Raw genomic sequence first — 14,691 nt, 5'->3', positions numbered from 1 at the left:
GATCAAATGGATGCACTGGTGAAATCTATGAAACATTTAAGAAGGAAATGGTACCAATTCTACACAAACACTTGAAGAGGAGGGAAAACTTTCCATCTCGTTGTATGAGGTCAGCATTACTTTAATATCAAAGTCAGAAAGCAATTAAAAAAAAAAAAACAACTACAGACCAATATCTCTTATAAATATAGATGCAAAATTTTATCAAGTAAAACCTAACACTATATAAAAGAGTGTGATATTCCACATCTTATATGACCATGGAGGCTGTTGAATATAACGTGGGTTTAACAATTAGAAATCAATCCATGTAAAAGAATTAAAAATCAAAACAACAACAGCAAAAAACTCACAGCACACTTGGAATAGAAAGACAACCTCTATGTGATAAAGAGCATTAGAGCATTTATGAAAAATCTGCAGCTGATATGCTGTATGCTTAACTGTGATAGACAGAGTAATTTCCCCCTAAGATCAGGAAGGAGCCATGGTGGTGCCGTGGTTAAAACACTCAGCTGCTAACTGAAAGGTTGGCAGTTTGAACCCACCAGCCACTCTGCAGGAGAAAGATGTGGCTGTCTGCTTCTGTAAAGATTTACAGACTTGGAAGCCCTATGGGACAGTTCTACTCTGTTCTATAGGGTTACTATGAGTTGGAACCAGCTCGATGGCAATGAGTTTGGTTTGGTTTTGCGTTAAGATTAGGAACAAAACAATGATGTCTGCTCTTCCCAATTTTATGCAACATAGTACTGGAGTTTATAGCTAGTGCAATATGGCAAGAAAAAGAATCAAAAGGCATCCTGAAAGAAAGGAAGAGACACTTGGTGTAATGGGTTGCTTTTGTGTGGCCTTTCTTACAATGGTCTTGTAACTCCCATCCAGGTGATGAGGCAGGACTGTGCAGATAGGGTAATAGTAGCCCACCAAAGAGATTGGTCAGTTTTGGCATACTGCTGGGCTTCAGGTGAGCCATCCAGAGGTGGGAAAAAGCAAAGAGTCTACCACCAAAAAGGAAGAACAGCCAAGAGCCTGCATGTTTTTTTGGGCTGGGATCCCTGCTCTGAGAGGCTCCTGGAACCAGGAGACAGAGAGAGACAGAGCTGTAACCCTGAAGATGGTGAGAAGCAGTAGCAGGAGAGAGCCAGCAGCAGAGAGTGGACAGCAGAGAGGGAGCAGCAGGAGACGACTGGGCTTCCTGGCCAATGGAAGGAGAAAGCTGATTGCCTTTGGGTAGAGGCCTGGGGCCAGGGAGAGGCGTGCCTATGAGCACAGCTGAGAAGAAGCTGTCCTGATGGAAGAACTGTATTCTTGAGTGTTCCTGAGCCTGCATTGTAACTGTTACTTCCTAATAAACCCCATAACTGTGAGCACTGCCTGTGAGTTCTTGTGGCATTGCAATGAATCACTGAACCCAGTAGGGTGCTGTGGGAGGGACAGTTGGTGTCAGAGTTGGTAAAGATTGTGGAGAGAGGAGGCTTGTCTGACCTCTGCCTCATAGGAATCAGCCTTGGGCTGTTGATCTTGATTCTCCTTCCCCCCTGGTGAAGTTAGAGGTCAGATGCCGCCCCTGCGCTGTTTTTATAAGGTATAACTGCCTATTGTCAGTAAATAAAATTGCCTAGTTAGAAAAACCAATGAAATCTTAAAAATAATAAATGAGTTTATTAAGGTTGCCAGACACTAGATCACTATACAAAAATTCAATCTATTGCTGCATACTAGAAACAGCGTTTTGAATTTAAAATATAAAAAACAATACCTTTTGCAAAACATTAAAAACATCAAATAATTAAGGGAAATTTGACAAAAGATATGAAAGATCTATAGACTGCAAAGGAAGAAGACGTGGTGGTGTAGTGGTTAAGCACTTGGCTGCTAATCAGAAAGTCAGCAGTTTGAACCTGCCAGCTGCTCCAGAGAAGAAAGATGTGACAGTCTGTTTCCATAAAGATGACAGCCTTGGAAACCTCATGGGGCAGTTCCACTCTGTCCTATATGTTCACTCTGAATCAGAATTGACTCAATGGCAGTGGGTTTATACACTGCAAAATACACAGCATTTTGAGGGAAATTAAAATGGACCTAGATAAAAAGGATGATATACTGTAATCATGTGTCAGAAGACTCAGTATTTTTACAATGTCAGTTCTCCTCTAATTTATTCATAGATTCAACAAAAATCCAAATTAAAGTCCTAGGAAGCCTTTCTTTCTTTTTTTTTTTTGGTAGAAATTGACAAACTAATTCTAAAATTCATCCAGAAATGCAAAAAACAAGGAATATCCAAAAGAATTTTGAAAAAAGAGTAAAATTAGAGTACTACCCAATTTTCAAGACCTATTATAAATCTACAGTAATCAAAAGAGTTTGGAATCAGAGTCAAAGTAAACAAATGGATCAATGGAACAGACTAGAAAGTTCAGATAAAAGCTCACATATTTAGGGATAACTACTTTGATAAAGATGTAAAAGCAATGAACGGAGAAATGATAGCCTTTTACACAAATAGTGCTGGAACAGCTGGACATCTATATGCAAAAAAAAGAACTTTGATCTATCCCTCATACCATATTAAAAAATTAAATCAAAATGGATCTCAGATCTTAATGTCTAACTTTAAACTATGAAAATTCTTGGGAAAAAACAAACCAAAACAAAAGATAGCCTTTGTGACTAGAGTAGGCAAAGATTTCTTAGAACATGAAAAGCATGACCATCAAAAAAATATATATATATGATAAATTAGACCTCATCAAAACCACTGCTCTGCAAAAGACACTGTTAAGAAAATGAAAAGGTAAGACACTGACTCAAAAAAATATTTGCAAATTATATATCTGAAAACAGATTTGTATATAGAGTATACAAAGAACTCTCAAAACATAGTAATATAAGAAAATTTTAAATGGGCTAAATACTTAACAGGAACTTCACCAAAGATAATATAGAGATACAAAATAAGCCCATAGGGGAAAAAAAAATGTTCCAGTTCAGTAGTCATTACGGAAACACAAATTAAAGCCAAATGAATCGCAATTACAAAACAATTAGAATGGTTAAAATTAAAGTCTAAACATTAGACTCAAAAGTGTACATGCTTTATGATTCCATCTATGTGCAATTCTAAGAAATACAATCGAATATGTAGTGAAAGAAAGCAGATCAGTGGTTTCCTGGGGACAAGGGAGGAGAGGAGAGGGAGAGATTACAAAACGGGTACAAGAAATTTTGTATGGTGATGGATGTGTTCATTATCTTGATTGTGGTGACGGTTATGGTTTCATGAGTACATACTTAATTTAAACTTATCAAATTGTGCACTTTAAATATATGTGGTTAGTTGCACTCAGTTATATTTGTTTGTTAAAACAAACAAACAAAAAATACTTCCTAAACTATGACGTATGTTCAAAAAATAGAACCGAGTGATGGAACGTTTTTAAGCAAACACGTTAGACATAAACAAGATGTAATGTAAGATTCTACTGTCCATATGATATTTTTCAACATTGAGATTCCATGATTATAGCCTCAGAGTGGGATCATCCTTGTTAAATGTTCTCCTCATCTGAGATCTGAATTTTCCTATGGATGAACTGTAAAATTATGCTTTCATTTCAGGAAGAGTAAAAATGGTCCTGATCCCATGATTCTGAAAAGTATGATCCACTCCAAATATATTCACTAGGCACATAGCCTCTGGAGGAATCCTTGGGTGGTGCAAACAGTTAAGCGCTTGATTACTGTCTTAGGCTGAGTTGTCTAGACACGCAAAACCAGTAAAGCATATAAATATATATATTGAGAGGGAGATTTATATCAAGGAAATGGCTTACGCGGTTTTTAGAAGTTGTAACGTCCCAAGTCCGTGGGGCAGGAAAGAGGCTTCTCCTGATTCACATAGCCACAGGAGCTGGTGAACCCAAGATCGGCAGGCGGGACAGCAGGGCTGTTGCTCACAGGCTGTGAAGATCAATGAATCTCAAGATCAGCAGACAAGACCGCAGGTAAGCTGCTAGCCCAAGTCCCAAGAACAGGAGGTCAGATGAACAGGAGGATCCAGAACAAGCAAAACCCCTGCTAGGAGAGCAGGAAGGACTAGGCTAAGGGAGTGGTGAGCTGCCACAGGCCCTGCCCCCGACAGTACCACTCACAGCAGATCCAATCTTGGGGGTGATCACATATCAAATCTCAACAGGGAAGTGATCGTAATATAATACGACTGCCAGAACACTGAGAATCATGGCCCAGCCAAGTGGACACACAGTCTTAACCATCACAACTACTAACCAAAAGGTTGATGGTTCTAACTCACTCTGAGGCATCTCTGAAGAAATGCCTGGCTATCTGCTTCTGCAAGGTCACAGCCTTGAAAACCCTGTGGAGCAGTTCTACTCTGCACTTGTGGGGTCGTCATGAGTTGGAATCGAGTTGATGGCAGCTGGTGGATTGGTTTATATCCTCTGGCTTAAAACTAAAAAAAAAAAAAAAAGAAATAAAAAACCTCATCAGGGAACCATCTACCTGTGTTTGCAAGCCAGACTACAAGTGATTTCCCCTTCAATGAATGGCCCAGCCATTTGGCATCATGAAGCCACAAGAACTGAGTGAATGGCTTTCTGGAAGTTGCGTGTACCGGGCATATGTTATTAAGGGCTTGAATTCACATGGTGCGGTGGTTGAGAGCTTGGTTGCTAACCAAAAAGTCAGTAGTTGGAATCCACCCACTGCTCCTTGGAAACCCTGTGGGGCAGTTCTACTATGTCCTTCCTATAGGGTTGCTATGAGTCTCAATCGACTTTCTGGCAATGGGTCTGGTTTGGTTTTTTTGGTGTGTTAGATCATCACAAAAATGTGCCTTGTAAAGGGTAACTTCTATATATTGGATAAAAGTCATTGTATACTGTAGAAATTTTAAAAAAATTGCTTAAAAAAACTGACATAATTGTACGTAAATGTGTCTATAATTCATATAGCAAATTTACCTCCAGTAATCTGATTGTCCAGTGGCCTTCATTTTAAGACTTCAGAAAAAACTCAGAGCAAACCATTCAGGTCAGTCCACATTTTGCAATGCCTGAAAACCCTCTGGATTCCAACTCTTCTGTAAAGCAGTATCATCTGAATCTATAACAGGGAATTATTAGGTAGCCATAGATATTGTGCTATCTATAGGATTTAAATAATAAAAAACACCCTTCAGATGTGAGGTTGGAAACTGCTTGATTTATGTTAATGCTGATGTGCACTTTGTGTTCTAGAAAAGAATTTTACTACTATCTATAAGCAGCACTATATTAAACCTGCAGATTAGCTTCTGTTCTGTTGGAATCTAATTAGCTTTATGTAGGGCAAGAGTCCAGCAAAGCCAGGGGCAAAACCTTACCTTTCTAAATGGAGACATGAATAGGGAAAATGATAGACTGATAAGCTAAACAGTATTTACTGCAGAAAGTCCACATGGGCCTGGAGTGAGGAGGTATGAACACTGCAAAGTCATCTGAAGGCAACTCAAGCAGGCAGAAAGGTCCATTTTTCTCCTTGAGGTTGGGTGTTTCCTTCATCATTATTAGAATGTATTCAACATTTCTTATTTCTTTGCTTTTTTATTCCTTTTCAGTACGCGGTTCTAACTCAACATTCTAGTTGTCACTTTTTTCAGGCCTTCATAAAGGTCAAGTCTTCATCTTTTCTGGGCATTGTATGAGCTCACTGACTTAATGATTTTTTAGAAACCCTTTACTTTTATAACCTATCATTTATCCTAGGTTGTTCTTTAAAGCTCCAAATAGTAGTAACTAAGAAAATGTGGAGAAAGTATGCTTGTAAAATGTCCATACAGAACTAAACCTGGATAAGGCAACATTACTGAAGAAATGTTATTTATCTGATAAAACTAGTCTAAATAGCTTGAGGTATTTGGGGGTAGTTATTAATCTATGGAAATGGGTAAAAGTCTTCTTCCTAGAACTCTGTGATAAAAAATGATTTATTGAATATGATTGAAAGCACAGTATGAAATTCATTATATAAAGTTTGCTGTTGAGTTAACATCAGAGGATACAACAAAAATACTATATATGGGGATTTTTATATTACCTCCCAATTCCTCCTAATTATGGGATCTGGCGAATATATTTAGGCAGGTGTTGATAAGAGGATTTTCTTTATTCTCACTTTATTAATTAAATTATTTATTGAGCAACTTCTCTGTATTAGGTATTGTGATAAGTACTAGGAATACAATGGGGAACAAGGCATAAATATTGCCTTTGTTATGTAGATGAGTCTAGTGTGGGAATAATAATAATAAACAAGTAAATAGAAGATTAAATAAAGCAGTTGGCAACTTGTGATAAGTGCTGTGAAGAAAAGCAGCCGGGTGCTGCGGTATATAACACTAGGGAGGGAGGCTGCTTTAGAAAGGGTGTTGAAGGAAGTTGAAGGAAGTAATACTTAATCAGGGACCTGATGGGTAATAAAAAGCTAGAGGAGTGATGAGAAGGGGAAGAGCAGTCAGATGAGAGAAGAAACAATTCGAGAACTCATTTCAGGAACAAGTTTAGTGCTTTCAAGAAACTAGAAAGAAGACCATGAGGGTGAAAGGAAGAAATGATGGAGTAGTGGACGCCAAACCATTCATGTTTGGATTTCTCTGTTATCTGTACACAGTCCTGACTTCACTACTTCTCATTATATGCCCCACTGAGATATCGCTTACTATCAGCTCCTTACATCAGGATAAATGGAGAAAATAATGAAGTTGTCAAGGATTTTATTTCACTTGGATCCACAATCAACACCCATGGAAGCAGCAGCCAAGAAATCAAACAACGTATTATTGCATTGGGCAAATCTGCTGCAAAAGACCTCTTTAAAGTGTTGAAAAGCAAAGACATTACTTTGAGGACTAGGGTGTGCCTGACCCAAGCCATGATATTTTCAATCGTTTCATGTGCATGTGAAAGCTGGACAATGAATAAGGGAAGAACGAAGAATTGACACCTTTAAATTATGGCTGTTGGCGAAGAATATTGAGTACACCATGGACTGCCAGAAGAATGAACAAATCTGTCTTGGAAGAAGTACAGCCAGAATGCTCCTTAGATGTGAGAATGGTGAGACTTCATCTTACGTATTTTGGACATGTTGTCAGGAGGGACCAGTCCCTGGAGAAGGACGTTATGCTTGGTAGAGGTCATCGATAAAGAGGAAGACCCCTGGCAAGATGAATTGACACAGTGGCTTCAATGAACGATGGGCTCAAGCATAGCAACGATTGTGAGGATGGCGCAGGATCGGGCAGTATTTTGTTCTGTTGTACATAGGGTTACTATGAATAGGAACCAACTCCACAGCACCTAATAATAATAATAATCAGCTCTTTTATCAAAGGAGCAGTTTATTGTACCTTCACAAGTTACTTCATTTTAGGAAAATAATCTTTTTCTTATACTTAAATTTAAGCTTGTTTTGCACAATTGCTTCTGCATATTTGCTTCAAAAATTTACAGCCTCCCTCCTCTTTAATACCAAGCAACAAAAGGAGAAACATGTGCCCATCAAATGGTGGATGAAATGGGAGAAATAGTAACAAATATCCATTTCCTCTATCTTCTGTTCTCATCCATTCACCGTTGGTCCTGAGATAGAAAACTCTCAAGGGCTGTCATGAATTGAGTTATGTCCCCCCAAAATATCTGTCAGCTTGGCTGGGTCATGATTCCCAGTATTGTATAATTGTGTACCGTTTTGTAATCTGATGTGATTTCCTTGTGTGTTGTAAACTCTTATTATCACTATGATGTAATTAAATGGATTAGTGGGAGTTATACTGATGAGGTCTACAAGATTAGATAGTGTTTTAAGCCAATCTCTTTTGAGCTATGAAAGAGAGAAGCGAGCAGAGACACATGGGAACCTCATACTACCAAGAAAGCAGTGCCAGGAGCAGAGCGCGTCCTTTGGAACTGAGGTTCCTCTGCAGAGAAGCTCCCAGACCAAGGGATGATTGATGACACGGACCTTCCTTCAGAGCCAACAGAGAAAGTGTTCCGTTGGAGCTGATGCCCTGAATTTGGACTTGCAGCTGTGAGAGAATAAACTTCTCTTGTTAAAGCCATCCACTTGTGGTATTTCTGTTATGGCAGCACTAGGTGACTAAACAAGGGCCTAGCCCTACTTTCTCTTGGGTAGATGCCTAAAGTTGGCATGGTAAGAATGCTTCCCTCTAGGTAATGGTTTGGTTGTTATCTTTCACCATTTTTTCCACTGGCAAGGGTCCGTGGACTGGGATTAAGTGTGAGTATGCCTCCTGAGGAAATAGATTTAATGCCACCTGGAGCCCTGGTGACACAGTGGTTAAGAGCTTGGCTGCTGACCAAAAGATTGGTGGTTAGAATCCACCAGCCACTCCTTGGAAACCCTATTCGGCAGTTCTACTCTGTCCTGTAGGGTCACTATGAGTCAGTATCGACTCAGTGGCAATGGGTTTAGTTTTGTTTGCAGTTGTCCCAGCCTGTGTCCAGAGTTCAGAACCAAATCTGTGTGTATGCACACTTGGGGAAGTGTGTGGTGATGGATGATGGGATTATTAACTCTCATTGGCTTATTCCTCCTAAGGTTTCCATAAGAAATGTGAATTCTAACAAGTAGGTGCTCAAATACTTTATCTAACTTAGGGACTATGATTAATAAATCATAATGGTTGGCTGGCTGCATAGAGTTGGCCAGTACAAAATTATCTTTAGACATTAGAGTCAGAACGTCATTAGTTTAGAGTGCTGTCTGCTTCAAAAAGAAAAATTCTCATAAACAGATGGCAGCCTGCTTCTCTTATTCTCTCCAGCATCAAGGTCATCATAAACAGAGGTTTAAGATACATTTTACTTCACTGAATTCTTCCATCAGAAACCCTGCTGCCAGTACCCATAAGGAAGGAATGACTACCGTTTCTCTTTGTATGATGCTTCAGTTTGTACCAATTTCCTCGCATATCTCACACATCTGCCACTGTGTGTTCCCATACATGTATAAAAGACTTCAGAGTTACAAAAACAAACTCTGCACTGGCAAAATACGCCTTCTTATTAAAATAAATAAAAATTAAAAAAAGAAATTGTAAAACCAAAGTAAAGATAGATTTTGCACACTCTCAATGCCGTTCAATTGAATTTCAAAAGGGTAAGCCAAAAATAGAAATTCAATTAGACAGAAATATGTAATTTAATTTGGTTGAGTATCAAAGTATCTATAGAAACTCTCATGTTTGACCAGCATTTATATATGTAGCCTAAATATATGTGGCCTGTAGTTTTTCAAGGAACTCTTTCAAAAATGCAAGAGAGGAGGAAAAATCAAGAGAACCTGAATTCTTGTTTCTGGTGCAACTGTAGGATGGGCTCTTTAATAATTCTACTACAATAGCATCTACTCTTATGACTACTCCCACTACCACTACTGTAAAACCAAACCAAACTCGTTGCTGTCGAGTCGATTCCAACTCATAGCGACCCTGTAGGACACAATAGAACTGCCTTATAAGGTTTCCAAGGAGTGGCTGGTGGATTCTAACTGCTTACCTTTTGGTTAGCAGCTGAGTTCCTAACCACTGTACCACCAGGGCTCCACTACTACTATAGTTAACATTTATTAAATCTTAATATCTACCAAATACTATCCTAAGCACTTGCATACAGTATGTATTTTGTATTTAGCACTGTAAAAAATGGCATGGGGGCATGTCTGACCTCCTCTAACTTCACAAAGTGGGGAGGAGAATCAAGATCAAAGCCCAAGGCTGATTCCTATGAGGCAGAAGTCAGACATACCTCCTCTATCCAAACTTCTTACCAATTCTGACACCAACCTTCCCTCCCAAGGCACTCATTACTTCTCTGTTGGGTTCAATAATTCATTGCATTGGCCACACAGAACTCACAGACAATACTTATGATTATGGGGTTTATTAGGGAAGTAACAGGTTACAATTCAGGTTTGGGAACACTCAGGATAGTCCTTCAATCAGGACAGCCTCTTTTTAGCCATGCTCACAGGCATACTTCTCCCTGGCCCCTCGGCCTCTGCCCTGCTCAGGCAAGTGTTACAAAGCTCTCTTATCTCTGCCAATAAGTGCCCCAGGGTACCCCACTCCACCAGTGAGCCTTGGCCAGAAGGCACTCAGCTCTAGATCTGTGGGCTGGCAAGCTTAGCTCCACCAAGTGTTCAGAGGCACCCTACTCCACCAGCGAGTCTCTTCCCGAAGGCACTTAGCTTTCTTGCTCCACCAGCTGGGAAACCACTGTGCTGCCTCCTGTCAGTCTCTCTCGTCACCGTTTCTCTGCCACCTCTTCTCACTGTCTTCAGTGTTACAGCTCCCTTTCTGTCTCCTGGTTCCAGGAGCTCTCAGCACAGGGGTCCTGGGTCCAAAGTATGTGCTCCACTCCTGGCTGTTCTTCCTTGGTGGTGGTGGTATCCTCTCCTTCCCACCTCTGGGATGGCTCATTTCAAGCCCAGCGGGTTGGGAAGACTAACCAGTCCCCTTGGTGGGCCACAATTACACTATTCGCAGTCTCACCCAGTCACTTGAGTGGGAGTTACAAGACCATGGCGAGAAAGACCACACAAAAGTGATGCATCGTACCACAAGCACTCACAACTACAAAGTAGGTACTATTATTATACCTACTTTTAAAATGAGGAACCTGGGTGTCTTGGAGAACACCTAGAGAATCAAAGCCACTAAAGTGTATAAATATATATATATGTAGAGAGAGAGATTATATCAAGGAAATTGCTCACGCAGTTGTAGAGGTTGTAATGTCCCAAGTCCGTGGGTCAGGAAAGAGGCTTCTCCTGATTCAGGTAGCTGCAGAGGCTGGTGAACCCAAGGTCAGCAGGACAGAGAGCAGGGCTGTTGCTGACAGGCTGTGAAGATCAATGAATTCCAAAACTGGCAGGCAAGACAGCAGGTAAACTGCTATCTCAAGTCCCAAGAACAAGAGATCTGACAAACAGTAGCCAGCTGCAGGATCCAGAAGGAGCAAAAGCCTCGGCAAGGAGAGAAGGAAGAGCTAGATGGTGGAGGTTGGAGAGATGAAGGTTGAGTGGGGCGGTGAGCCGCCACAGGCCCCACCTCTTGCCAGTACCGAGTCACAGCAGATCCCATCACTGGGGTGATCACTTATCAAATCTCAACAGGGAAGTGATCACAACATTATACGACTGCCAAAACACTGAAAATCATGGCCCAGCCAAGTTGACACACAATCTTAACCATCACATTGGGGTAAATGTATTAAAAACATAGCAAAGTAGTACTATTAGGAAATTATGAATGGGGGATTTAACTCAGACATTCTGACTCAGGGCCCCCTTTTTAATCATGAAATTATGCTTTCCTTCAAGTAACAAAAGAGCACAAATGTGAGAAAGTGAAAACATATAAACAACATGAACCAATGAACATAGCTGAAGGAAGGAATGTAACTAGTTAGAAGAAAAAGCCATATATTTTTGGATTTTTAATACTCTGTTTCATGGTACATGTTTCAAAAATTACCTATGATTTAATAAAATGCATAAATTCACTTTTTATTCATTATCAGTAACTTAAATGCTATTTCAACTTTTCTTCTCATTTGAACAGATAATTATGTTGGAGAGGGGAAATAACACATTTGCACAAATGCATTTCCCAGGGGAATGTCATTCACCCCCACATCTTTCAAACTCTCAGTATGTGCAAAACTCTGAGTTTCAAGATGTGTAGTTGGAACGTTACTGGGTTGGCTGGAACAAGGACAAACTATTAAACGTTCATCTCACGTTATTTGCATCCTTCTTATGGTATATATTCCATTTTAAATTATATGAGCCGTGTCATATTTACTTTGATATTTCTGTAGAAGCTTGTATTTAGTAGGTGTGCAATAAATGGCAGCTGAATAACTAAACGTAATATGTAAATCCTATTAATATATCTTGGTGACCTAGAGAACCATTTTCTAGTATTAAAAGGCGTCTGTGCCTTTTACATGCTGTGTTGTTGCTTGCCGTTGAGTCGATTCTGACTTATAGTGACACCATAGAACAGATTAGAATTGCCCCATAGGCTTTTCTAGGCTATACTCTTTACAGGAGCAGATCACCAGGTCTTGTCTCTAGCAGAGTCACTAGGTAGGTTTGAACTGCCAAACTTTCAGTCAGCAGCCAAGCGCTAAAACCACTGTGCCACTAGGGTGCCTTGCCTTTCACATAAATGGTAGAAAAAAGGTTTGATTCCTTTCAGAAACAAAGTATAAATCTCCAAGATCCTTTTCCTGAGCCGTGACCAGAACCTGTAGGAGGCTAGAGTCCAAATTCAGGGTGCCCGTTCTAGGGGAAGGCTTTATCTGTTGGCTCTGGGGGAAGGTCCTTGTCATCAATTTTCCCCTGCGTCTAGGAGTTTCTCAGCACAGGGACCCCAGGTTCAAAGGATGTGCTGTGTTTCAGGCTCTTGTCTCTTGGTGGTAGGATTTCCCTTCTTTCTCTGCTTGCTTCTCTCTTTTATATCTCAAGAGATTGACTCAAGATGCAACTTAATCCTGTAGATTGTGTCCTGCCTCATTAACATAATTGCTTCTAATCCTGACTATTAACATCATAAAACTCGTTGCCATTGACTTGATTCCGACTCATAGCTACCCCATAGTACAGAGTAGAACTGCCCCATCTGGCTTCCAAGGAGTAGCTGGTGGATTTGAACTGTTGACCTTTTGGTTAGCAACCTGAGCTCTTAACCTCTGTGCCACGAGGGCTCACACTGACATCATAGAGGTTAAGATTTACAATGCATAGGATAAATTACATCATATCACAAAATGGAGGACAGCTACACAATCCTGGGAATCATGGCCTAGGTAAGTTGACACACATTTTTTAGGGACACGATTCAATCCATAACAACCACTAATTTAGAAGACTAAAAAACTATTACTATCTGATAAATTGTAATAGCTAATTAATTAGTAATTGAGCAAAAGTTAGTTATTAATATGACGATGGTCAAAATTTTGTCATGTCCCATTCACTATGTTAGGTATAGAAGCAGGTTTGGATGGAGTGAGGTGAACATGGTGATAGGTGAAGATAAACCAAGTGGATTGTGTATGACTGTATAGCAAAACAGTGCTAATAGGAAGATTTCAGATGGCAAATTCATCCGAGCACAAATTTCCAGTTTTTGCCAAGTTTGTCTCATTCTACCAGTACAAAAGTTAAATCCAATTATGAACCAAAACTCTCTCTTGAGAGAATTATAAAATCTTTATTCCTAATGTGATTACTGAGTTACCGGGATGCTTTTACTTTTATTGGTTGGCAATACGTTATGATTGTATGAAAATTTCCAAGTAGAGGAACCATAACAAGGAAAATTACTAAATGCTAGGCCAGCAAGTTTTGGTGTCATAAGAGCAATTGATTTAACATGTTATTAGAGAGATATAATGAAACTTAACGTTAGAAATAACCTAGTGTTGATGGAAAGTAGACTATATTAAAAGACTCTTTGTAGTAATACCTAAAGTTAAACGTTGTTTATAAAATATTGGTTCCAAAAATAATACCACAAGCATATTTTATTGAAATCAGTTCAAAATCAAAGTTTGGTAGGTTTTGAAAATACCCACTTTTGCAGAAATGACTACTAACCCATTGCCGTCAAGTTGATTCTGACCCATAGCAACTCTATAGGACAGAGTAGAACTGCCCCATAGGGTTTCCAAGGAGTGACTGGTGGATTCAAACTGCCGACCTTTTGGTTAGCAGCCATAGCTCACTGTAGCTCTTAAACACTGCGCCACCAGAGCTCTAATAAACACTGCTTAACTAGGTAATTTTTAATTTTTTTTAGTCATCAGCCTCCCCAGCCAAAGCCTAAGTTCCTTGAAGATTACCTACCCTACAAATAGATTATGGACATACTCAATTAGAATAGTGTTTTCAGAGACTCTATGGCAAGGTTCAGCAAATAAAAAGAAGGGATAGGCAGATGATGATTGCAAGTATAATTATAATATTCAAAAGCAGCAAAACGTCCTCTTTTGGAAATATCAGATTGACATGCTTTTATTTTTCTCAGACTTCTGCCTCCAAACAGGGCTATTCACTTAGGAAGAAGAACATTCCAGATAATGGTAGAAATAAAGTGAAAATAAGAAAAATAGAAAACAAAACTTTGATCAACTTACATAGGCTTTTATGTCTTCCATGTAATTACATGTTTACATAATTGTTAAATAATTTTTAGGTAATGACTTAAAATGAGCAAATGCACATGGTACATTTTGATTTCTGTATCTGACTCAATATCTGGTTGCTCTGTCCTGTGTTCTAGTCTTGTGTTGTTAGCTGGTGTTATTGATTATCTAACCGTAGGACTCCCTTTAGCATTTCTTGTAATTTTGGTTTGGTTTTTGCAAATTCCCTGAACTTCTGTTTACCTGGAAATACCCTAATTTTGCCATCATATTTGAGAGACAGTTTTGCTGGATATATAATTCTTGGCTGGCAGTTATTTTCCTTCAGTGCTTTAAATATGTCATCCCATTGCCTTCTAGCCTGCATGGTTTCTGCTGAGTAGTCTGAGCTTATTCTAATTGACTCTCCTTTGTAGATGACTTTTCTTTTATCCCCAGCTGCTCTTAA

This window comes from Trichechus manatus, unplaced genomic scaffold (genome assembly GCF_000243295.1).
Source record: "Trichechus manatus latirostris isolate Lorelei unplaced genomic scaffold, TriManLat1.0 scaffold00005, whole genome shotgun sequence".
Classification (NCBI taxonomy): domain Eukaryota; kingdom Metazoa; phylum Chordata; class Mammalia; order Sirenia; family Trichechidae; genus Trichechus; species Trichechus manatus.
Note: the sequence above shows the minus strand (reverse complement) of the source record.